General features: G+C 44.4%; 1 protein-coding gene across 5 annotated transcripts in view; it reads left to right on the top strand.

Moving 5' to 3' along the window:
* The window catches only part of EML6 (EMAP like 6), a 262,319-nt gene that overhangs the window by 14,324 nt on the left and 220,988 nt on the right, over window positions 1-27,007 (top strand). The gene's annotated exons all lie outside the window — the stretch shown is intronic.

The following is a 27,007-nucleotide window of genomic DNA, read 5'->3' on the forward strand; positions in this document are numbered from 1 at the left end:
AAGATTCTTCCCTGATTCGTCCCTGAAACGGAGAACAGGGATGGACAGACGGACAGACGGACAGCGTTGCTGTGCGATCCGCGGCCGGTTTAGGTGTGAACCCAGCCTTAAGGACCGAGCCTCTTTCTGAGATTTGGTGTTTTTTTTTAGTTTTAGTTTTTTTTGCTAGAAAATTACTTAGTACCCCCAAACATTATATATATTTTTTTCTAACACTCTAGAGAATAAAATGGCGGTCGTTGCAATACTTTCTGTCACACCGTATTTGCGCAGTGGTCTTACAAGCGCACTTTTTTTTGGAAAAAATAAAGGTTTTTGAATTAAAAAATAAGACAGCAGTAAAGTTAGCCCAATCTTTTTTTTTTTGTGAAAGAAAATGTTACGCCGAGTAAATTGACACCCAACATGTCACTCTTCAAAGTTGCGCCTGCTCGTGGAATGGCGACAAACTTTTACCCTTAAAAATCTCCATAGGCGACGTTTAAAAAAATTCTACAGGTTGCATGTTTTGAGTTACAGAGGAGGTCTAGGGCTAGAATTATTGCTCTCGCTCTAACAATCTCGGCGATACCTCATATGTGTGGCGTGAACAATATTTTCATATGCGGGCGCTGCTCATGTATGCTTTGCTTCTGCACGCGAGCTCGGCGGGACGGGGCGCGTTTATTTATTTTTTATTATTATTATTTATTTTACCTTTTTTTTTATTTTGTATACTGTTCTTTTAAAAAAAAAACTGTGTCACTTTTATTCCTATTACAAGGAATGTAAACATCCCTTGTAATAGAAAAAAGCATGACAGGACCTCTTAAATATGAGATCTGGGGTCAAAAAGACCTCACATCTCATATTTACACTAAAATGCAATAATAAAAAAAAAATGTTGTCATTTAAAAGAAATTTCCGCCCTGCAATGGTATGGATACGGGTGGGGGCCATCTTCCCCTCATTTGTCTCCATACCCAGCTAGCAGAGGACCGGATCGCCTCCACCGCTGCTGACGGCTCCATTAAGCGGCGGAGGGCATCAGAGCGTTGAGGAAATGGGGGCTAGGCTCTCCCGATAAAAGCGATCTTGCGGCGAATCCACCACAGAGACCACTATTATCGGAAACTAGACCACTAGCCAAAGAAGAGGATACCGGGGATATGACAGCTAGCTGCTGCCATAACAACGATATTCCTCTTCAAAGTTAGGATGTACAGTGGGGACGGAAAGTATTCAGACCCCCTTAAATTTTTCACTCTTTGTTATATTGCAGCCATTTGCTAAAATCATTTAAGTTAATTTTGTTCCTCATTAATGTACACACAGTACCCCATATTGACAGAAAAACACAGAATTGTTGACATTTTTGCAGATTTATTAAAAAAGAAAAACTGAAATATCACATGGTCCTAAGTATTCAGACCCTTTGCTGTGACACTCATATATTTAACTCAGGTGCTGTCCATTTCTTCTGATCATCCTTGAGATGGTTCTACACCTTCATTTGAGTCCAGCTGTGTTTGATTATACTGATTAGACATGATTAGGAAAGCCACACACCTGTCTATATAAGACCTTACAGCTCACAGTGCATGTCAGAGCAAATGAGAATCATGCGGTCAAAGGAACTGCCTGAAGAGCTCAGAGACAGAATTGTGGCAAGGCACAGATCTGGCCAAGGTTACAAAAAAATTATGCTGCACTTAAGGTTCCTAAGAGCACAGTGGCCTCCATAATCCTTAAATGGAAGACGTTTGGGATGACCAGAACCCTTCCTAGAGCTGTCCGTCCGGCCAACCTGAGCTATTGAGGGAGAAGAGCCTTGGTCAAAGAGGTAAAGAAGAACCCAAAGGTCACTGTGGCTGAGCTCCAGAGATGCAGTCGGGAGATGGGAGAAAGTTGTAGAAAGTCAACCATCACTGCAGCCCTCCACCAGTCGGGACTTTATGGCAGAGTGGCCCGACGGAAGCCTCTTCTCAGTGCAAGACACATGAAAACCCGCATGAAGTTTGTTAAAAAACACCTGAAGGACTCCAAGATGGTGAGAAATAAGAATCTTTGGTCTGATGAGACCAAGATAGAACTTTTTTGCCTTAATTCTAAGCAGTATGTGTGGAGAAAACCAGGCACTGCTCATCACCTGTCCAATACAGTCCCAACAGTGAAGCATGGTGGTGGCAGCATCATGCTGTGGGGGTGTTTTTCAGCTGCAGGGACAGGAGGACTGGTTGCATTTTTGAGGGGACAGCAAATTTACACTGTTATACAAGCTGTACACTCACTACTTTACATTGTAGCAAAGTGTCATTTCTTCAGTGTTGTCACATGAAAAGATAGAATAAAATATTTACAAAAATGTGAGGGGCGTACTCACTTTTGTGAGATACTGTAAATGCTGCATACATTGACAGTGCTATATCAATACCTGTAATAAAATAAATAAATAACTGTTATCAGGTAGACTGAGCAAAGAAACAGCATGAGGTTCCATTTTCTAGAGATAAAGTCAATTGTACCTAGTTTTCACAGCTGCTATCTGGGGATTGCTACAGAGTTGAAAAATAAGAAAAAGCAATAAAGAGTTTACAACATCCTCTATACATATTTAGAAGGGCTAACAAAAGAATTGGCAGGGGTCCTTTTTATTGTTTATTTGTAAGACAAAGAATTTATATAAATAGTAACAAAAAAGTAATAATACATTTAAATAAAAAAAAATAAAAAACTCAGTTAAAATGACCCCAAACCAGTATAGTTTTCCTTTACAATGACCCTTCTCTGCAGATAATCTGCATTACTTTGAAACCCCAGCTGGTTCAGAGGAAGATAGGTAATCTTCAAAATAAATTGTCAGTTTGATTCAACTGAGAAATAAATCCTCCTTGACCCCTAAATAGGAATCAAATAATTCCCGTATAACGTATGTATATTTGTATAAGGGAATAACCTTGAAAATATGTCAGGAAGGCTCAGTGTAGAAAAACCATGCTGAGCGAAGCAGCTCATTTCCGACATGCTCAGCTTGAGTTGAAATGAGCGTGGACTGAATCCTGATTACCGTTAAAGGAACACTCCAGTTAAAGTGTATCTAAACCCAGAAACAAGGACGAGTCGCATCGGACTACTCCACAAGGTATCAGTAGCTCTTTAAAGTGGTTGTAAACCCTTTACAACCACTTTGACCTACAGGTAAGCCTAGATTAAGGCTCACCTGTAGGTGCTTGAAATATCTCCCAGACCTGCACGGTCTAGGAGATATTTGCAAATCGCCGTAGGGCGATTTCTTCTGCGCATGCGCCGGAGTTAGAAAGAGCACACTGTGCTGTTTCTAGCTCGGGTCATGCCGTTAAAGGCGGCTCCTGCGGGCATGCGCGGGAGTGACGTCACGCGACTCCGGACGGTCACAGAGCTGGAGTTCGCGGTCCCGGAAGGAAGAGGGGTGAAGAATGGATGCTCGCTACTAGCGAGGAAGACGGGGACATCGCGGGCTTCTCCTGCAGGTTAGTGTCACATAATGGGCTACTATGCGATGCATAGTAGCCCATTATGCTTTACCTTTGCAGGGAAACAGAGGAAGTAACACCCATCAGGGTTTACTTCCTCTTTAAAGCGGTTGTATACCCGCACATCTTAAAAAAAAAACGAAAAAAAAACCCCTGCAAGGCAAAGGCATAATGAGCCAGTTTGCACCACTTGCCCTCGACGTTTCTTCCGGGTCCGCGGCTCCAGCGCTGTGAGTGGCTGGAGCTGCGATGACGTCACTCCCGCGCATTTGCATGTGAGTCTTCTTCCCGGCAAGGTCTGGCAGCGTCTTCCGGACCTTCAGCCGGGCATTCACAGCGCATGTGCCGCTGACGTCAGCGCCTGCATGCAAAGGGTATATCTCCTGAACCGTACAGGTTTAGGAGATATTAATTTTACCTACAGGTAAGCCTTATTATAGGCTTACCTGTAGGTAAAAATGACAAATTAGGGTATACAACCACTTTAAGTAAGTCAGAGGGACCCCCCTCTTGTTCTAGCTTGAAGCTTTCATGCCCCGTCCAGAATGGACCCTGAACCTTGGTACGCTGGCATCCACCTGTTGTAACTTTTTTGAAATGCGTTTTTAAGCTTTTGTTGTTATTCTGTCTCTCACTGCTAAAATAAACCTACCATTTAAATTCTAGACTGATCATTTATTTGTCAGTGGACAAACGTACTAAATCATCAGGGGATCAAATACTTTTTTTGCATCCACTGTATTGCAGTTTACCAGTTCTTATACGGTGGCTAAGTTAGTTTTCTTTTTTTATTCTTTTTCCAGGTTATTTTTTCCTTTAACCACTTGACCTCTGGAAGTTTTATCCCCCTTTTATGACCAGGCTATTTTTTGCGATAGGGCACTGCGTTACTTTAACTGACAGTTGCGTGGTCATGCATCACTGTACCCAGGGCCATCCTTTAATATTGACTGGACCCTGGGCAAACATTTTCTTGGGCCCCCTCTTCCATGCATTTTCGCTCTCCACATGCTTTGAGACATACAATAAATAGCAGCTAGACTCAAAATCAGTTTACTGAATCATATCAGGCAGCGATTGCGATTGATTGCCAGAGGTTACAGTGTATCAGTATCGCTCACTGACTGGCTGCTAGAGGTTACTGCACACATTATGGCTCACTGTTATTTTGTAGAGGTTACAGCACATGACTTCTGCTTGTTGATTGGTTGCTAGAGATTACTGTACATGTATACCACTCACCAATTGGTTGTTAGAGGTTACTGCACATTATTACTGCTCACTGGTTGCAAGAGGTTAGTGCACAGCATTACTGCTCACTGATTGGTTGCTAAAGGTTACAGTACATCATCTCCTCATTGCCTGCCTGCGTATTCACATGCACCAAAATTCAGGGTTCTGTGGCACCATATTATTTTGAAGACGGGTTTCACCTCCAATTTGCTTAAAAACGGTCCTGACTGTATCCAAATAAAATGTATGTCATTATACTGACATTTATAGGTAAAGTTGATCCAGGAAATATCCAATTTCTTCTCGGGGGATTAGGAAGGAATTTTTTCCCCTGCTGGAGCAAATTGGATCATGGTTTGCTGTGTTTTTTTGCCTTCTTCTGGATTAACTGTGGGTACAGGATTGTGTATATAGAATTGTAAGATATTTTTTTCCCCTTTTTTATTGGTTAAACTGGATGGACTTGTGTCGTTTTTCGACTATGTAACTATATGCAGAGCTTTTTGGCTCAGAGAATAGGTGCAGATACTCCCCCCTTCGAGTCACCCCATGTCTTTGTTCCCTACCCATCTCCAAGCATGATCATCTGCAGCCAAGAACAATAGACCCCTCCTGAGCAACAATAAATCCCCTAGCAAAAATAGATCCCCCCAACAACAATAGATCCCCCAGCAAAAATATATCCCCCCAACAATAGATCCCCCCAGCAACAAGAAACCTCCACTTATAAGTGAAAAAAAAGCCACACTAAGTGATATCGGCAAATGGAAATGTAATGAAATACAATTGTGAGTAACATAGAATATAGTGTAATGTTTTAAATACATTTCACCAGCTGCAGTAATAACTTGCTAAATAGCAAATGCAGATAATAAATGAATAAATCACTGCGCTAGGTGATAATACTAGGTCCTAATAAAAAAGAACACACGTACAGTTGTGCCCATAAGTTTACATACCCTGGCAGAATTTATGATTTCTTGGCCATTTTTCAGAGAATATGAATGATAACACAAAGACATTCCTTTCACTCATTGTTAGTGTTTGGCTGAAGCCATTTATTATCAATCAACTGTGTTTACTCTTTTTAAATCATAATGGAAACAGAAACTACCCAAATGACCCTGATTAAAAGTTTACATACCCCAGTTCTTAATACCATGTATTGCCCCCTTTAACATCAATGACAGCTTGAAGTCTTTTGTGGTATTTGTGGATGAGGCTCTTTATCTTCTCAGATGGTAAAGCTGCCCATTCCTCTTGGCAAAAAGCCTCCAGTTCCTGTAAATTCTTGGGCTGTCTTGCATGAACGGCACATTTGAGATCTCCCCAGAGTGGCTCAATGATATTGAGGTCAGGAGACTGAGATGGCCACTCCAGAACCTTCACTTTATTCTGCTGTAGCCAATGACAGGTCTACTTGGCTTTGTGTTTTGGATCATTGTCAAGTTAGAATGTTCAAGTATATCCCATGCGCAGCTTCCTGGCTGATGAATGCAAAAGTTCCTTCAGTATTTTTTGATAACATACTGCATTCATCTTGCCATCAATTTTGACCAAATTTCCTGTGCCTTGACTTTGTGCCAGAAGGTTTGAGGCTTGTCTCGGTGCTGTTTGGCGTATTGTAAGTGGGATACTTTGTGGCATTTGTGTAGTAATGGCTTTCTTCTGGCGACTCGACCATTCAGCCCATCTTTCTTCAAGTGCCTCCTTATTGTGAAACAGCCACACCACATGTTTTCAGAAAGTCCTGTATTTCACCTGAGATTATTTGTGGGTTTTTCTTTGCATCCCGAACAATTTTCCTGGCAGTTGTGGCTGAAATTTTAGTTGGTCTACCTGACCGTGGTTTGGTTTCAACAGAACATTTTCCACTTCTTGATTAGAGTTTGAACACTGCAGATTGGCATTCTCAATTCCTTGGATATCTTTTTATATCCCTTCCCTGTTTTATACAGTTCAACTAACTTTTCCGCAGATCCTTTGACAATTCTTTTGCTTTCCCCATGACACAGAATCCAGAAACATCAGTGCAGCACTGGATGAAAGATGCATGGGTCTGTGAGGAGTCCAGAAACTCATTGACCTTTTATACGTACACACTAATTACAAGCAAGCAGATCACAGATGAGGATGGTTACCTTTAATAGCCATTCAAACCCCTTTGTGTCAACTTGTGTGCATGTTATCAGGCCAAAATCACTAGGGTATGTAAACTTTTGATCAGGGCCATTTGGGTAGTTTCTGTTGTGATTATTATTATGATTTAAAAAGCGTAAACACAGTTGATGGATAATAAATGGCTTCAGCCAAACACTAACCATGAGTGAAAGAAAAGTTTTTGTGTTATCATTCATATTCTCTGAAAAATGGCCAAGAAATCATAAATTCTGCCAGGGTATGTACTTGTGCTCAATATAAACAATCCGTGCTCCATAGACTTGTGCTCAGACTGGGTGTCCCACATGGATGTACACTCACCCTCAGATGTTGACCAACTATCTCTAGTATGGTCGCTTAGGCATGTGGGGAGACCCCTGGATGAATGCATAGTTGGCACCTCATGCACTGGATAGACATCACATGGATAGATGGAAATAACAGAGGGAGAACCTCATAGCGTAAATCGGTATATTTATTGGGTAAAAACAAGTATGAGATTACACTTACATTTAATGGTGCCTATCGTCCTGGCACCCCGTGTGTACAGCATGTAATTTGTTAGGAGAAATCGGCCCAAAATCTGCTGGTGACCGCTGGTCGCGGATCGGCTCGATTCCCGGAAGTTGCATGGGTGGACGTGTGTGGTGTGGATGCGATCAAGCCTTATTAATAAACCTCCACTACTAGTAACAATGCAGAAGATCCCCCAGCAGCCAGCATCAATAGACCCTCCAATGGCCAGCAACAATAGACCCCTTCTTCAATAGTAAATCCCTCTCAGCAACAATTGACCCCCTAGAAACATAAGATCCCCCCCCCCCCCCCAGCAAAATTAGATTCCCCCACCAGCAACAATAGCCCACCCCAGCAACGAATGGTTCCCCCAGTAGCCGGCATCAATAGACTATCCAGCAAACCCCAGCACCCCTTTCAGTGCTGGAGGTGGCGGAACTGTGCCCCCCCCCCCCACGTTCCCACTGAAAAAAAAGCCCTGATTATGTGACCTGCTGGGTGAACAAATTGCTAAAAGATGTAAAGCTTCAAAGAGTGTGAATTTCATCACAACCATGACATGTAAACACTTCTGTATGCTGCCTTTGCAACTTAATGAGAGGTTGTTGGGAACACTAAAAATGCAGCTCAAATGCAGCGATATGACACCTTACCATCTGCTTTAACCCCATAAATGCCACACTGATGCATTCAAATGGGTTGCGTTCGGTAATAATACCACACGCTGAGGATGATAGGAGCAGTAATGTTAAGGAGTGACAGCAAAGCATCACAACTGTGGTGTGTATTCCTATCCTCTGCCTTTGCAGCCTAATGCGGAGTCCCCCCCCCCCCCCCCCAAAAAAAAAAAATAGTTAGATTCAAATACTGTAGCTGCTGACTTTTACTATTAGGGCACCTACCTGTCCAGGCATCCAGCGGTGTCCTCACCCGAGCTGATACTTAAATCGGCTCTCGGTTGCTGGCTCTGCCATCACGGCTAATGCCGCGTACACACGATCGGAATTTCCGACGGGAAATGTTGGATGTGAGCTTGTTGTCAGAAAGTCCGACCGTGTGTATGCTCCATCAAACATTTGCTGAATTTCCGCACACAAATGTTTGAGAGCAGGTTCTCAAATTTTCTGACAACAAAGTGCGATCGTGTGTACACAATTCCGTCGCCCAAAAGTTTACGCATGCGCTGAATCATGCAGAAGGCTATTGAACTGGCTATTGAACTTCCTTTTTCTCGGCTCCTCGTAGGTGTTGTACGTCACCGCGTTCTTGACGTTCAGAATTTCCGACCAACTTTGTGTGACCGTGTGTATGCAAGACAAGTTTGAGCCAACATCCTTCAGAAAAAAATCCACGGTTTTGTTGTCGGAAAATCCGATCGTGTGCGCGGGGCATAAGGGAAACCGGCAGTGACTTCACAGTGAATGTGAATGAGCCGGCTGCGGGAGGAAGGGGGAGGGGACTTAACTTCCTGCTCACTTCGCCGCAGCAAACTGAGCCAGAAGTGGGAGCGAGTATCAAAACCAGGTATCCGCTCCCCCCCAAAAGGTGCCAAATGTGGCAGCAAAGGGCGGAGGTGGGGGTAGGAGGCAGACAAGCAGAGCTTCCGCTTCTGGGTGGGGGGCACCCAGAAGTCCCCCACCCCGCTGCTTTAATATGGGGGGGCACTACAAATGCAGCTCAACCGCGCATTTTTAACCACCCCCCCTCCCAAGCTGCGCCCCATTTGAAACTAGTAATGTGAAATAGGAGCTTGCAGTGTCATCCAGAGAAAGTTCTAGTGATATAAAGGCCGCGTGTCATCCTTGGAAGGGAAGTATTTTTGTACTTGGAAGGTGTCAGTTGATTGCAGTTTGAAATCTTCCCGAAGGAAATAATATAGATCAATATTATTTATTTATTGTGTTAATATAGATCAACCTTTCCAGTGATGTAATGAAGAATTGTGTCTACAGTGATAGGTGTACAATGTAACCGGCTCTGAACCGCTGCTTTCTAGAGCTGCGATTGTGACTCACACTGTGCTTAATTATACATATACCATGACTTTTTAATGGTTTGCGGAATCTGGTAAAATGCTTTTTACACATTACATGATGGGCTGCTTCTGTTTTCTGAGCTTTAGGTAATCTCTGTTTATAGTCAGTAATGACCTTTTCAGTCATGATGCCGCAATTGCCGACTGTAAAACATAAATCCCATCGTGTCGTATTAAACACCTAGAATGCTTAAAGGGACATTAAAATCTTTTTTAAAATCTTCATATATATATATATATATATATATATATATATATATATAAAGATTTTAACGTCACTTTGAGCATTCTTTTTTGAAAATTGACAATTTTTATTGATTTTCCAAGAAAATAGAGAGTTGACAACGTAAAATACAAGGTAATACAATTAGTAGTGTCGCAAGTACTTCTGAGATAGAATCCATAAACAGTTGGTGAAAGGAGCATGCAAGTATAAGCTAGTTAGTTTAACAACCGTCAAAAGGATACATTGACGAGACATTATTCAGATAATACTGCATTTATACCTTGCATAACTAAACAAATATAATCAAAGAGCGAGAAAAAGAGAGAGAAGAAAAAGGAAGGGAGGAAGAATAAGATGATACAAGTGGAGATGGAAGAAGAATAGTAGAGAATGATGAAGATGAAAGAGCGACCATCCGCCTCCGGAGCCCAGAATCTCTTGAAAGATGAAGGAACCAGTTAAAAATGACCAGGGGTAAGGAACATTAAGTTATGGGATTTCGAAGAGGACCCATAGTTCCCATATTCGATTATGCTTCTCAAGAGTGTCATTCATGGAAGCCGTCAGGTATTCTATTCTCTTGACATCTCTGATCCTGGAGTGCAATTCCGATAGTGAGGGTGGTTCTCTCTGTTTCCATTTTAGGGCCACCAAGAATCGTGCGGCAGTTAGTATATGTGACAAAAGTTTCTTGGACATTTTAGATAGAGACATCGGTGGGAGACCCAACACAAAAGTCTTCGGATCAAAGGGCACCTCAGCATCAAAGATGGACCAGAGCAAGGAATGCACCATTTGCCAATAAGGAGTGATCAGAGGGCAAGTCCAATAAATATGAAATAGCGTCCCCCTATCTTTACAACATCGCCAGCATCGAGAATCAGCCGATGGATATATGGAGTGGAGCAAGTCTGGGGTCTGGTACCAATGGAACAGAATCTTATATTGATTCTCTTTATATAGAGCTCTTAGAGGCCTGAGACCATATGAGCTGCCATGTGTGCAGGGGCAAGTCTGCACCCAGGGCCCGCTCCCACTTTCCCATATATGCATGACGCGGTCTGGTTGATGAAAAATCAAAAGTCAAAAGCTGATAGGTTTGTGAGATCATACCTTTAGGGGACGAGCCCTCTAAGCACAGAAGGAATAATAAGAAGGACGTGACCGGTGAAGAGGAGGAGGTTAGCGGGTATGCCGATTTGGCACGACGCCACAAGAAGCGTAAAAGGGACATTGGCCCTAGTAACTATGAGCTGTCAGTGGGCACATCAGAACTCCACAACATGGAGTTCGGATGTGTAGGGGCTAGCCACAACTTCTCAATTTGTGTCCAGCGATTGAAAGCATGGAGGGTGCAGCAAGAGGCTACAGGGCGTAGTTGGGTCGCCAAGTAATATTTGGCTATGTTAGGAAATGCCAAGCCGCCCTGATTATGGGAAGCGTATAGAACCGATTTAGCAATCCGGTGTCTTTTAGAGTTCCAGAAGAAGTTTATCAAGTCGCCCTGGAGCCTCTTGAGGTGTGAGGTTGGTATGGGTATAGGAAGTGTCTCAAATAGGTATAAGAGCTGAGGTAAAATTGTCATCTTCAGGGTCGCTAGGCGACCAAAGAGAGACAGTTTCAGGGACTTCCATTTGGCCAAGGAGGCTCTGATAGAAGTATATAGTTGGGTAAAATTGGCTTTATAGAGGGTATCATATGTAGTAGTGAGGTGGACCCCAAGGTGTATTTTAAGGAGGAAGTCTTCCAGGAGTAATTAAATGTTTGCGAGAGAGCCGTTAGTGTCTGAGGAGGCATGTTGAGGGGGAGGGCCTCTGTTTTAGAATTATTAATTTTATACCCTGAGAGGGCACTGTATCGATCCAACTCTGCATGTAAGTTCGGAAGAGAAACATGGGGTTGCGTCCAGGGTGAGGAGGACATTGTCAGTGTATAAGGAAATCTTAAAATCTCTGATACGAACTGGAATACCATGAATATTTGGGTTCCTTCTAATATGGGCTGCTAAGGGTTCAATACACAGGGCGTAAAGGAGCGGTGAAAGTGGACAGCCCTGCCGTGTACCGTTAGATATCAAGAAGGGGAGAGATGAGGCGAATTGGGTACGGACTAATGCCGAGGGGGACGAGTATAGGTGGGAGATAGCTCGTAGAAAGGGGCCTTCAATTCCAGCACATTGTGGAGTCCCAAACAGGAAGGGCCAGCTTAGCCTATCAAAGGCTTTTTCCGCGTCAAGACTGAGCAAAAGTGCCTCTAAGTTGGTCCTGTTGGCAATCTCCACGAGGTCAATGACCCTTCATGTATTGTCTCACGCTTGACGTAGAGGGATAAATCCTACCTGATCCTTTGAGCATTCTTAAGCAACAATTACCTGCAACAATATTGGACAGAAATATCACCTTTCTCCTCCCTTAGCTGTCCCCGCCAGTATTGTAAGCTCCTCCCTCCTTCGGATGCCACCTGTAGTAACCTGGATACTAAGGAGGCACCTGTGAATGTATGCTCATGTTGGGATCTGTGTTGTGCTGTGGGCATCCATAGACATACACAGTAGCGGTAAGCCACGCCCCTGCTCCCTCCTCGCAGGGGTTTGATTGACAGCGGCAGGAGCCTATTGCTGCCCTCAGTTTCTCCTAGGAAGCAGGAAGTAGGCGGAGTGACACTGGAGCCTTAGACAGTGCTGGAGCAGTGAGATGGAGTCTGGAAAGTGTTTAGAGAATAGTCATAAATTTGATTTCTGATGATCAATTTAGACTCAGCTTCAGTTTTATTTGATCAAACTGAGTCCGTCAGCCAGGACGGAATATTATCGATCATTTTTCATCATTCTGCAGCTCAGGAATACACAGCTACATAATTGGTAAGGTTGAAAAAAAGACCTTTGTAGTTCAACCTGTGTAGGGGGTGGGTGTGTGTTTTCTGTTAATACCATTTCCCATATCGCTCTATATATCACGTTCGCTTAGATGCCCATCTAAGAGATTTTTTACATTTTCGATACTCCCCACAGACACCACCCACTATGGAAGGGAGTTCCACATCCTTACAGCTCTGACAGTAAAGAACCCCTTATGCAGTTTAAAGTGTTCCTAAACCCAGGAGCCTGCATTCACTATATCTGGTCTCCCACAGTACACAGAACATGGAAATGCAATAATTTTAGTTAATGTAAACTGCTACATACCTTTTCTCATCAGCAGTATATAGCAGTCTTGTGACTTCAATCAGTGTCTGGTTAAAGCTTGTTGGAGGAGTTTTAATTCTTCTTTAGCTGTCCTGTGAGGCTGCAGGACCCCTGACCCTCTGTCTAGACAGTGCTGATTGGCCCTGAGCTGATCACATACAGCTGGGCTTGCAGCTCTGTGTCTGAATGGACACACAGAGCAGGTGTCCCCATAGCAAGCTACTTGCTGTGGGGGTACCCGGCAGAGGGGAGGGGCCAGAAGCACCGACGAGGGACCTTAGAGGAGGAGGGGGAGGAGGATAAGGATCCTTGCAGCTCTGTGCAAAACCACTACACATGGCAGGTAGGTATGACAAGTTTGTTATTTTTAAATTAAAAAAAAAACAAGACTTTGGTATCCCTTTAAGTGTCTCTTCTCCAGGGAGAATAGGTTATCTGTTTGTAGTCATTCCTCCTAACTGATCTTTACAGTAAATGTGCAGTGGGGGGCATCAGCACAATTCTGACCAATGGAGGTCAGGCAGGTGGGCTGTTCTCCTAACACAGCCAGAAAACTGACCACACTTAAATGGATGCTCTCTCATGCTTAGTGTGGTCAGTTTTTAATAGGAAAGCAGAGGGACTGGCAGGAACACCAGGGATTACACACAAAGGAGGCAATACAAAGAAAACAGGATACTTTCTCATACAAGTACATGGTACAGCAGAAATGCATCAGGAATATGAAATGTTGGGGTAACATATTTTAAAAATGGTGTCGGTCTTGTATTTTATCCATATGTATGTCAATAGAATTGTGGGATCGCTAGACTGACGTATGCTTAGCATTTTGTAAAACTGCCAGGCAGATCTGTTAGCAAGGAACATAATTGAAACTAATTACTCCAGCTTCTGCATATTTGATTTATGTGACATTGTATGTTTTTTTTTTTTTTCCATCTAGAGCGACGGGTACGATGAATAATTGAGAAAACTAGTCTTGCTGTTTTATGGTAGCAGTCCTACTAATGTACAGAAGGGATCCGTGGATAAAAATAGAAGCCAGTGATTTAATCTGACGCGGTGTTCATAAATTTAGCGTGGCAAACTTCTCGCCGCTCGACTCTTTCACATCAAAGGCAGATAACAGTCCTGTTTGCCTGCCATTGTTTGCTTTCCCTTTGTGCAGGTGTTTCTCCATTGTATCCCTGATGGTGACGATCATTATGGGAGTCTATTAGTTCTCTCTCTAGCTGTTGTCATGGCAGTATAAATCGCATCGGTTTCACCTGCATTGGGACCGGATACAAATAGCCACATTCAATCAGAGTAATGCTGGCCATATACTATATACGAAAAATCGGCCGAAATTGGTAATTTAGACAGTTTGTTCATTTTTCAGCCAGTTAATGGGCACAAAATCGATAATCGTTGGGACGTTCTTGAGCCAAAAAAAAAAACGAAGGACAAGTTTGGAAATATTCTGCCGAACGAACGATAAATTGAAAGGTTAATGTGTTATTTGTCCGAACTGTCTGCACTAGGTATATGTAAAAAAACAAACAAAAAATGCATTCATTTATGTCCACGGAACGATTAAACGGTCATTACCCTGATGGCCCTATCGTTTGCGCTCACGGCCGATTTTTCATATAATGTATGGCCACCATAAGAAAGGAAAAGATATTAAATCTGAACTCAAGGGAAAGTAAAAATCCCTCTTGCAGTGAGACTGCCCCAGCGCTGCAATGGTTAAAGTGAAATTCCAGCTTGTAAACGATCACCTAGAAATGAAAGGCAAAACATTTGTGTATAGATAAAAGTAAAAATAATAAACATAGTCAAAACATAGCCGAAGTTTAGTAACCGATAGTCAGAGAAGCCAAACATCAGGGATCAATGTGGTGGAACAGCAAGCAGGATCTGGATCCAGAAGGGATGTCAGCAAAGCAAGTCTTGAAAAGGATCGCAGGAGATAATTTCTTGTGATGTTGACCAAGGCGAAGGCAGAGATCCTCTGGACTGGACGGCTTATGTAGGCAGGACTGATGAGCAGGATATCATCAACAGCTGAGTAACTGTGGAGAGATAGGAGCTGGCAATTAGCCAACAGCTGAGCGGCCAGCTCAGAGAAGGAAGGGCTGAGCCCAGCCCTGACACTGACTTCCCAGCATAGCTAGAGAACTGACCACAGTGTGCTCTCCTGCTTAGTGTAGTCAGTTTTTAACAAGAAAATAAGGGGACTAGAAGGATCACCAGGGATTTCACACAAAGGAAGCAATACAAAGAGAACAGCATACTTTTTCATACAAGTACATGGTACAGCAGGCTCATATCAGGAGATGTAAAGGGACCATAGCAGCTCACAAGAAGAGTGCATGTAGGCTTAAAGCGGAGGTTCACACAAAAATTGAACCTCCACTTTTTGGAACCCTCCCCCCCTCCGGTGTCACATTTGGCACCTTTCAGGGGGGAGGGGGGTGCAGATACCTGTCTAAGACAGGTATTTGCACCCACTTCCGGGCATAGACTCCCACGGGAGTCTACGCCTCTTCCCGTCCCCACCGCGCTGTCTGCTGGGACACACACAGGTCCCAGAGACAGCACGGACCATTCAGACTGCACTGCGCGACTCGCGAATGCGCAGTAGGGAACCGGGAAGTGAAGCCGCAAGTAAAGTAAAGATGCCTTCAGTGGAAGTGAAGCCGCAAGGCTTCATTTCCTGATTCCCATACCGAAGATGGCGGCGGCAGCATCCGAGGACCGAGGGACGGTTCGTCCTCGGGTGCCGACATTGCTGGACCCTGTGACAGGTAAGTGTCCATATTTTAAAAGTCAGCAGCTGCAGTATTTGTAGCTGCTGACGTTTAACCACTTGAGGTCCGGGCCATAGCCGAATGACGGCTACAGCGCGGACCTCAATTTCTGGGAGGCCGTCATGGGACGTCCTCCCCTGTGCACGCACACCGCGCACACCCTGCAGGGCGCACGGTGTGCGCGCTGTGATCACCGAGTCACGGAGACTCGGATGATCACAGATCCGAGTAAGGGGCCGGTCCCCGCCGCTTACCATGTGATCAGCTGTCAGCCAATGACAGCTGATCACATGATGTAAACAAAACCTTGGTGATCGGTTTCGTTTTCTCCTCACGCTGACAGCGTGAGGAGGAAAAACAAGCCGATCACCGGCTTATGTCAAAGGAACATCGGTCCCGAAGAGGAAGGAGGCACGTATGCCTCATCTGTGCCAACAAGTGCCATCTGTCATTGCCACCTGCCAGTGCCCACAGTGCCCACAAGTGCCACCTGTCAATGCCCACAAGTGCCACCTGTCAATGCCCACAAGTGCCACCTATCAATGCCCACCAGTGGTGCCAATCAGTACCACCTAGCAGTGCTGCCATCAATCAGTGCCCATCACCGCCGCTCCCATCAGTGCCCATCACCGCCATGCATCAGTGCCCATCACTGCCACCTATCGGTGCCCATCAGTGCCGCCTCATCAGCGTACATCAACGAAGGAGAAAAATTACCTGTTTGCAAAATTTTATAACAAAATATAAAAAATATATAATTTTTTTTTTAAAATTCTGTCTTTTTCATTTTTTTTAACAAAAACTAAAAACCGCAGAGGTGATCAAATACCACCAAAAGAAAGCTCTATTTGTAGGAAAAAAATGATAAAAATTTCATTTGGGTACAGTGTTGTATGACCGCGCAGTTGTCATCCAAAGTGCGACAGCGTTAAAAGCTGAAAATTGGTCTGGACAGGAGGGGGGTTTAAGTGCCCAGTAAGCAAGTGGTTAAAAATGTTTTTTTCGCGTTACTCCCTCTTTAAAGTAGGTAAGTATATACATCTTCTTTTTTTTTCACACCGGTTGATCAGCATAGGTGTTAGGAGGGGGAGGGGACGGTTTTGGGATTAGTTGGGGTAAACGTGAGTAACTCCACTTTTGTTGAGAAAAAAACATTCCCCCCTAGGTGATCTATGTACATTGCAAGGATTTTAACAAACTGTTGCAGAATCCTAATGCTCCGTACACACGTTTCGGAAATTCGACCATTCCGATCGTCTGTAGCAATCCCGGCGTGGAAACAATTCGACGCATGCTCAGAAGCATTGAACTTCATTTTCTCGGCTCGTCGTAGTGTTGTACGTCACCGCGTTCTTGACAGTCGAAAGTTCAGCAAACCTTTGTGTGACCGTGTGTATGCAAGCCAAGCTTGAGCGGAATTCCGTCGGGAAAACCATCCAAGATTTTTCCGACGGAAATTCCGCTCGTGTGTACGGGGCATAAGAAAGGAAAAAATCCTGGACGGCAGCACACCACTGAAGGCATCTTTACTGAAAGATTAAAATCCAAAACAGTCAAATACGAAGTTGTATTGGTAAAAAAAAAAAACCTTCCCATATGATCAGACCTTGTTAATGCCCAAAATGAAATGCACCTGGAGGGGAGAAGCAAAAAGCACACCAATATATGGTGAATTCAAAAAATATAAGCAATATAAATAGATTAAAAAAAAGTATATATGGTTGTGAGCTTAAAGGGGTTGTAAAGGTAAAAATTTTTTCACCTTAATGCATTCTATGCATTAAGGTGAAAAAACTTTTGACAGTACCGCCGCCCCCCCCGCCCCCCGTTTTACTTACCTGACGCCTCGAATCTTCGCTGCTCGTCCTCGTCATCTTCATTGCAGCTCAGCCTGGTCGCTGATTGGCTGCAGTGGATGGATTGAAAGCAGCGCAGCCATTGGCTCGCGCTGCTGTCAATCACATCCGATGACGCGGCGCGCCGGGGGGCGGGGCCGAGTGATACAGCGAGCGGCTATAGCCGCCGGCTGTATCACGGGAGCGCGCCCGCAAGCACTCACCACCATGCGAGGGAGCTCGCATTAAGGTGGTAAATGCTTGCGGGGAGGAGCTGAAACAGCCGCCGAGGGACCCCAGAAGACCAGGTTCGGGGCCACTCTGTGCAGAACGAGCTGCACAGTGAAGGTAAGTATAACATGTTTGTTATTTAAAAAAAAAAAAAAAAAATTACCTTTACAACCCCTTTAATGCAACTTCCCCACATGGTGCAATTAAAGGCAAAAAAAAATCAGAAATAATAAAGAAAAATGTATGATAGATCATGATACAAATCTAAATACAGATATGCAAAAAATCACAAAACGATTATAGACAAGGTCAGATTAATCATCATAAAAATCTGCAAAAGATTTGACATCCATCGTTATACAAAAAGACATAGAGACTATATGCCAATTCAAAAGTATACAACATTTTTATATAAAAATTGTGAATTGGCATATAGTCTATATGTCTTTTTGTATAACGATGGATGTCAAATCTTTTGCAGATTTTTATGATGATTAATTTGACCTTGTCTATAATCGTTTTGTGATTTTTTTTTTTTTTGCATATCTGTATTTAGATTTATATCATGATCTATCATACATTTTTCTTTATTATTTACAATTTCTTTGCCTTTAATTGCACCATGTGGGGAAGTTGCATTAAGTTCACAACCATATATACTTTTTTTTTTCCATCTCCTATTTTCCATCCGTCTGGTGGATGGGTTTGGATGAAAATGGACAAGGGGTCCGCTTTCATCCAATCTCCCCATAGAGGTGAGCGGGACTCTGTCCATCTCCACTCTGCTCAGTAAGCGGAGACAGACCTGTCATTCATCCGCCTGCTCAGTGGGGATCTGTGGAGCGATCCTCTGCTGAGCAAGCAGATACCGCAGAATGGAGGTGTAGTGTCACATATGGTGACCCATCACCAGCCGGAGTGCGCATGCGTGACGACGCCAAATGCGTTCTAACACTTTTACGACAACATTCCACCCATAGAATTAGAATATAATTATGCCGAGCGAAGCGAGAATGTGCCCGAAGCGAAGCGAGCCCGCGAGGGGTGTGGAGTTTTGTCGTAAAAGTGTTGGAACGCATGACGGTGGCGCGCATGCGCACTCCAGCGGGTAGCAAAAATGTGATGGGTCGCCATATGTGACGATACAGAGGCGCCCGTGTGAAAGGGGCCATAAGGGGCAACTGATGAGCAACTGATTAGCAGCTGATGAGCAACTGATGAATAACTGATGGAAATCTGTTGTAAACTTCATCTTTTTTCCTTTGAAAAAACGTAACTGAACTGGTGAAAGGGGCCTTAGGAGTCTGTTCTATCCATTCCACACATACATCATATAATCAGTATTGAAAATGGATGCCAATGGGCTCAGATATGGACAGCTTGAGATATGTAGCACTTAGGATCATTTCCCAGGTGCTTTCTGGCGTTCAGAACATCAATTCAGAGCGCACACAAGTCATATTTTATCCGCAGTCAATTATAGGCATCAAGCGCTTATTGTATGTTTTAATTAATTTCCTCCATTAAATCCGATCTTGAAAAATTTCCACAGAACTGCCCTAGATTTCTTGTTTGCATTTACAACAAGCGTGATCCTGACATCCTAAATTAAGGACTAGACGTATGATATCTCTGATTAATTAGAGAACCATAAAACAAACTGCATTCTGCTATTTTAATTATGAGAAGTCATAAAGACAAGTTCAGGGAATTCCTCAGCAATTAATTACTGGTTTCGCTAGGGGAGAATACCGAACGCTGTTTGGCTCTTCACATCAGCAATTCCCAGAAATAGTCTTTCTACTTGACTGGTAAATGATGCCCGGGGGGGGGGGGGCTGAGGGGCTGCTGGAGAAATGCCCCTCTTGTATCTCGCAGTGCAAATGACCAGCCCAATCCTAGCTTGATGTCTAGTCCGGCCTGCACCTCGGGACATGGCTGGAAATAGAGTCTGGATACAGCTCTTCTTTGAAGGCATGAAAGGAGAAGGGAAATGAAAGAAAAATTACATATAATAATATTTGTTGCATTAAAATTGGCCTGACAACTCACAACACATGCCTTTAAATTATAATGTACTATCATATATCACATCTATATATTATATCTCATATAAGCTTTAAAACAGTTATAAAGGCAATTTTTTTCTAATTTAAAATAATAAACATGTTGTACTTACCTTCTCAGTTTTATGGTATTGCATATATCGGCCCCTTACCTCCTCTTCTGGGGTCCGCCGCTGGTGCTCACCGCTTCTCCTCTTCTGTGTGTGCCCCCATGGCAAGCCACCTCCTATGGGGGCAGATGTGCGGGCTTGTGCATGAGCCGGGCTGTGTGCATCCATAGACACACAGAGCGAAGCTTGGACCCGCCCCCCCCTCCCACTCCCTCCTCACAGGATTTGACTGATAGCAGAAGCCACTCTTAGGTCCCTTTCGCTCTGCTGATCCCTGCCGAGCAGGTGGATAACAGGTCCGTCTCTGCTTACTGAGCAGAGAGACTGAGCCAGTCCCGCTCTCCTCTATAGGGAGATCGGATGAAATGGACAGCCTGTTCATTTTCATCCGATTTATATCCGATCTGCCAGACGGATGGAAAATAGGACCTCCATCCGTCTGGATTTGGCGGACAAGATCTGATCAAATAGCGGTGGATGTCAGCGGACCTGTCAGCACTGACATCTGCTGCCCCATAGGGGGGAATGGTCCGATCAGGTCCGCCTCTCAGTTTTTCCGTGTTTTTTTTTTTTTTTTAATTGATCGGACAATATAGTAATATAGCAATCAGCACAGATAAAATACCAAACAGTTGTTTGACAGCTGAACACTAAAACGTAATCTACAAAACCTAGAAAGGTAATCAAAAGATATTGAAAGTGCAGCGCAAAAAAAAAACCAAACAAATAAAATCAAAAGAAAACAATAAAAAGCATCCAAATGTCCAATCTGATGAACCACAAAGACCAGATAGCAGCAGCACAGATCCTCCACATGTGGAAAAAGAGATCCAGAGACACAAGAATATTGTGACAATCCCTCCACCTCCAAGATGCTTGCTCGCTCACCTGATCAAATAGACCCCAGAGCTAACAGGAAGTCAACAGTGCGTGTCCCTAGGGTTATAGTATAGCCAGGTAGCAGGTGATGATCTTCAAAGACTCTCCCAGACACTTGTAGATAAAAAAAACCTGATCGGACACCCCGTGTGAAAGGGGACTTAACCACTTGACCTCCCGAAGATTTAACCCCCCCCCCTTCATGACCAGCCCATTTTTTGCGATACGGCACTGCGTTACTTTAACTTACAATTGCACGGTCGTGCGACACTGTACTCAAATAAAATCTATGTCCTTTTTTTCCCCACAAATAGAGCTTTCTTTTGGTGGTATTTGATCACCTCTGCCGTTTTTATTTTTTGTGCTATAAACAAAATGCCGGTACTGCATTTTCCGGGGCTGAAGTGGTTAACTGATTATAAAGTGGAGTTTGGCTTCAACGTGTTAGTGTATTTAAATCTGCTAGTAAATCTAACGCTCCCCTGAAATTTTTATTAATGTATGTTGTCAGATGTCCCCCCAGTGTCAGTTTTGCTGTATTGCGCTCATGCGAGCGTATTCGCACATACAGACGTTGGTGGAAGACCATTGGCTGCAGAAACCTTCCTGTGGACATGGCAGATCTGTTTGCTCTTTTAGGGATGATCGTTTATCCCTCGCCAAGAGACTGGCCACCTCATGGCGATTGCATTAACGCTCCTAGCAAACGGATCTGCGTACATGGGAACCATAGCATAACCATGCAAAAATCATGGCCCACTGAGCCATGATAGAGTACGGCTCGCGTTGGTAGCAGTGGGAATGTGCACACGGTCTTGTTCAGAGCCATGTAAGTAGTGTTCAAATTGTGAGACACAAGGGGGCTGGCCACATGACTCTGCACACGACCGTCTGCACACGTCACTACTGGAATTCTATTTGAATATATACATGTGTGTGTGTGATTGGTTCTTTTGAAAGAATACAAGTGTCTGATTGGCTGATTCTGAAGCCACAACCTTCCTTTGTTATTCATGTTTATAGTATAAATAAAAGCAGCTGATCATCCTAGGCAGGATTTTGCTAAGCTCAACGTGATACCAGCATCTGTCTGTGTTACTTGGAGATAATCAAGCGCGCTTTCCCGGCATTATATAAGAGAGCTATGATTGTGCTTATTAGCGCATGGAATTATTTTCTTATAGGAGAAGCTTTACTTAAAGCGGAGTTCCACCCACAAAATTAAGTTTACATTAATTAACTGGAAAAAACATCAGAAAAAACATTCAAAAAACTTTTTTTTTACATACTTCTTCAGGGCTGTTGCTATGGGGTCTCTTGTATTCTGCCCCCTTCCCCTCCACGGCGCCTGACGTCACTTCCCTCGGCGACTGTGTTTGCTAGTGCTCCTGGGAGATGTGTGTCATCGTTTCCCAGGAGTCACTGGGCAGCGCCAAGGGCTAAAATCCCGGTATTTAATAGGCTTATCATGGTTGCCATCACAACGGGGTGGGCACTTCCGACGCCGCTGCCCGTTGTGATGGCAACCTCATAAGTTTCCTGCACTGCTAAATTAGCTTGCTGCTTATGCGCGAGAACGGGCGGTGCATGCTGGTTATTCAGCAGCACCGAAAACCTGGAAGTTTATGCTTGTGGGCTTCGCGTTGTGGGAACGCCCGATCATAAGGAATATAAGGTGAGTTTTTAATTTAAACAGTAACTAAAGCGGCGCTATTTACAACACAAGCCAATGCAAAAACAATATCATATGATAGTAACAGATATTTAAAAAATAAAAAACAAAATCTGTGGTTGGAACTCCGCTTTAATCGACAACACCCCCCCCCACCCCACCCAAACTGACAGTGCTGCTGTCCAAAGGTGCCTCCTGTTCTCCTTCATCCAGAGTGGGGGCACTTGAATATAGGAGGCGTGTTGTTGGCCAGATCACAACCAGGTGAAAACACAGAGAAAAAAGCAAAAGAAAAGAAAGCTAATGCAGCCGCCACAACCAAAGGCTGCAATATATTACATTTGGGTTTTGGGTTTAATACCACTTTAGGCCAAATATGTACCATTGGCCTATCGTATATACTTGAGTATAAGTCGACCCGAATATAAGCCGAGGCACCTCATTTTACCACAAAGAACTGGGAAAACTTATTGACTCGAGTATAAGCCTAGGGTGAGAAATGCGCAGCTACTGTAAGTGGAAAAGAGACTCAGCAGTGCCCATTTGCAGCCTCACTGTGCCCATTTGCAGCCATAGGTCCCCCGAACTTCAAACTCGGTAGTTAAGGGTTCCTAGATGCCCCCTAGCTGCAGCCAAAATTTGGGGTCTCTTAACCCAAAGGGTCCTGAAATGACATTGCTGCAGATGGACACAGTTGATCGAATTTGGGGCCCCGTAGCTCGGGGTCACTTGGTACTAGGAACCCCAAATTTGGTGTGCAAACCCAGTGGAACTAGCACTACTATATATCCAAAGCTGTGGTTCCTAGAACCAAGTGGCCCCGAGGTATAGGGCCCCAAATTTGGTTCGGAAAATGTCAAGCACTTTTCTGCAGCAGAGAATGACATTTTCCAAACCGATTTTGGGGCCCCGTATCTTGGGGCCACTTGGTTCTAGGAACCACAGCTTTGGATATATAGTAGTGCTATTTTCACTGGGTTTTCACACCAAATTTGGGGTTCCTAGTACCAAGTGGCCCGAGATACTGGGCCCCAAAGTCGGTTCGGAAAATACCAAGCACTTCTCTGCAGAAGAGAATGACATTTTCCGAACTGAATTTGGGGCCCCGTATCTCGGGGCCACTTGGTTCTAGGAACCCCAGCTTTGGATATATAGTAGTGCTAATTCCACTGGGTTTGCACACCAAATTTGGGGTTCCTAGCACCAAGTGGCCCCAAATTCGGTTAGGAAAATGTCATTTTCTGCTGCAGAAAAGTGCTTGACTCGAGCCGAGGGGGGCATTTTCAGCACAAAAAAAAAGTGCTGAAAAACTCGGCTTATACTCGAGAATATACGGTAACACCTTTTCATTTCTACATTTCATGGAAAACACAATAGGGATGTGTTTGTTGGTCTCTCTTCACAGCTCTGAGGTGTGATGTTGTAGATTCTGTGAACTATCCTGGAATAATGGCTCTTCCCTGCGCCGGTGACACCGTCCTCCTCCAAATTCTCACATTCAGCTGCCAGAATCCCCTAGCGCTCCGCTCTCACCTTGATGTGACTGCACACATAGACCTCAATCAGTCACTTCCCATCTATGAATAGTAATCATGGCGTTGGTGCCGCAGCCGATGCCGGCAGTTTTGCTAAAATAACATTTATAGTTATAGAGGATGTCGGGGGAATGGAAGGCGCTGGGAGATCGACAGGGAGCCTGGAGAGAGGAAGGTTCAATGGTGAAGAGAGCCGGAGTCCTCCTACTATTCACTACGAGAGACACTTCACATATTATGCAGGATGGAAAAAATCTGTTTAATAGATGAACAAAATACATTTAAATGAATGAATATATTATACTTGGATTTTTTTGTAATCGACAAATATGATTCAGAACAAGTGAGAAAAAAACTCCAGAATACAGAGCAAAGACATTCCAAATAAACTTAAAGTGGAGCTCCAGGTTCCTTCAGAAAAAATATATACTGTAGCTGCTGACTTTTACCATAAGGACACTTACCTGTCCAGGGATCCAGCGTTGTCCTCACCTGAGCCAATTCTTCAATCGAATTCAGGTGCAGGTCTATAGTAAGACCCCTTTCACACTGAGGCGCTTTTCAGGCATTTAACGCCTGTAAAGCGCCTCTCATGCCTCCCCAGTGTAAAAGTCTGAGTGCTTTCACACTGGGGCGATCCGCTTGCAGAACGGGAAAAAAAGTCCTGCAAGCCGCATCTTTGGGGTGGTGCGGGATCGGTGTATACACCCTTACATCAGGATTCCCATTAGAGTCCCCCCTTACATCAGGATTCCCATTAGAGTCCCCCCTTACATCAGGATTCCTATCAAAGTTTGACCGTACATCAGGGTCTCCATCAAAGTATGGATGATTATCCATATATGGATCAGTATAAAGATGAAGAAAGCCATGGGTGGTAAACTGCGTTATTATCGGAAGTGGATGCGTGCTTGAGTGCTGGAGATTGGAGGTCTATGAGGTGGTCCCTAGGGTACTGGCTTTATTATCCTTATTAGAGTCTCCTATATAAAGTGTCATTGCTCCCCTCTGGATTCAGGCTTCCATTTAATGTTCATCCAGTGAGTTTGACCTCTCTATAATATGAGGGTCCACTCCTTCCGGTAAGAGGAATTGCTTGATTACTGTGGTGGTTTGTGGCTTCGTCTGTCACACTGAGGCTGGTGCTGAGATACTCTCTCTTTTCCGGCTTTTTTCCCAAGGACTATATTCTGTTTTACGGACTTATATCAAGCGCTGCATGTTTTTATATTTTCCCCATCAAAGTACCCCGTACATCAGGATCCCCATCTGAGTACCCCGTACATCAGGGTCCCTATCAAAGTACCCTGTACATCAGGGTCCCCATAAAAGTACCCCATACATCAGGGTCCCCATAAAAGTACCCTGTACATCAGGGTCCCCATAAAAGTACCCCATACATCAGGGTCCCCATAAAAGTACCCCATACATCAGGGTCCCTATCAAAGTACCCCATACATCAGGGTCCCTATCAAAGTACCCCGTACATAAGGGTCCCCATAAAAGTACCCCATACATCAGGGTCCCTATCACAGTACCCCGTACATCAGGGTCCCTATCAAAGTACCCCGTACATCAGGGTCCCCATCAAAGTACCCCATACATCAGGGTCCCTATTAAAGTACCCCGTACATCAGGGTCCACATTAAAGTACCCCGTACATCAGGGTCCCCATCAAAGTACCCCGTACATCAGGGTCCCCATCAAAGTACCCCTTACATCAGGGTCTCCATTAAAGTACCCCGTACATCAGGGTCCCCATAAAAGTATCCCATACATCAGGGTCCCTATCAAAGTACCCCGTACATCAGGGTCTCCATTAAAGTACCCCGCACATCAGGGTCTCCATTAAAGTACCCCGCACATCAGGGTCCCCATTAAAGTACCCCGTACATCAGGGTCCCCATTAAAGTACCCGTACATCAGGGTCTCCATTAAAGTACACCGTACATCAGGGTCCCCATCAAAGTACCCCATACATCAGGGTCCCCATCAAAGTACCCATACATCAGGGTCCCCATTAAAGTACCCCGTACATCAGGGTCCCCATCAAAGTACCCCGTACATCAGGGTCCCCATCAAAGTACCCCGTACATCAGGGTCCCCATCAAAGTACCCCGTACATCAGGGTCCCCATCAAAGTACCCCGTACATCAGGGACCCCATCAAAGTACCCCATACATCAGGGTCCCTATCAAAGTACCCCGTACATCAGGGTCCCTATCAAAGTACCCATACATCAGGGTCTCCATTAAAGTACCCCGTACATCAGGGACCCCATCAAAGTACCCCGTACATCAGGGTCCCCATCAAAGTACCCCGTACATCAGGGTCCCCATCAAAGTACCCCGTACATCAGGGTCCCTATCAAAGTACCCCGTACATCAGGGTCCCTATCAAAGTACCCATACATCAGGGTCTCCAATAAAGTACCCCGTACATCAGGGACCCCATCAAAGTACCCCATACATCAGGGTCCCTATCAAAGTACCCCGTACATCAGGGTCCCTATCAAAGTACCCATACATCAGGGTCTCCATTAAAGTACCCCGTACATCAGGGTCCCCATAAAAGTACCCCGTACATCAGGGTCCCCATAAAAGTACCCCGTACATCAGGGTCTCCATTAAAGTACACCGTACATCAGGGTCCCCATCAAAGTACCCCATACATCAGGGTCCACATCAAAGTACCCCATACATCAGGGTCCCCATTAAAATACCCTGTACATCAGGGTCCCCATCAAAGTACCCCTTACATCAGGGTCTCCATTAAAGTACCCCGTACATCAGGGTCCCCATTAAAGTACCCCGTACATCAGGGTCCCCATTAAAGTACCCCGTACATCAGGGTCTCCATTAAAGTACACCGTACATCAGGGTCCCCATCAAAGTACCCCATACATCAGGGTCCCCATCAAAGTCTCCCGTACATTAGGGTCCCCATCAAAGTCTCCCGTACATTAGGGTCCACATCAAAGTCTCCCCTACATCAGGATCTCTTACAGAGTCCCCCTTATATATCCATCTATTTTGATAT

Source organism: Aquarana catesbeiana, linkage group LG04 (genome assembly GCF_042186555.1).
Source record: "Aquarana catesbeiana isolate 2022-GZ linkage group LG04, ASM4218655v1, whole genome shotgun sequence".
NCBI classification, from domain to species: domain Eukaryota; kingdom Metazoa; phylum Chordata; class Amphibia; order Anura; family Ranidae; genus Aquarana; species Aquarana catesbeiana.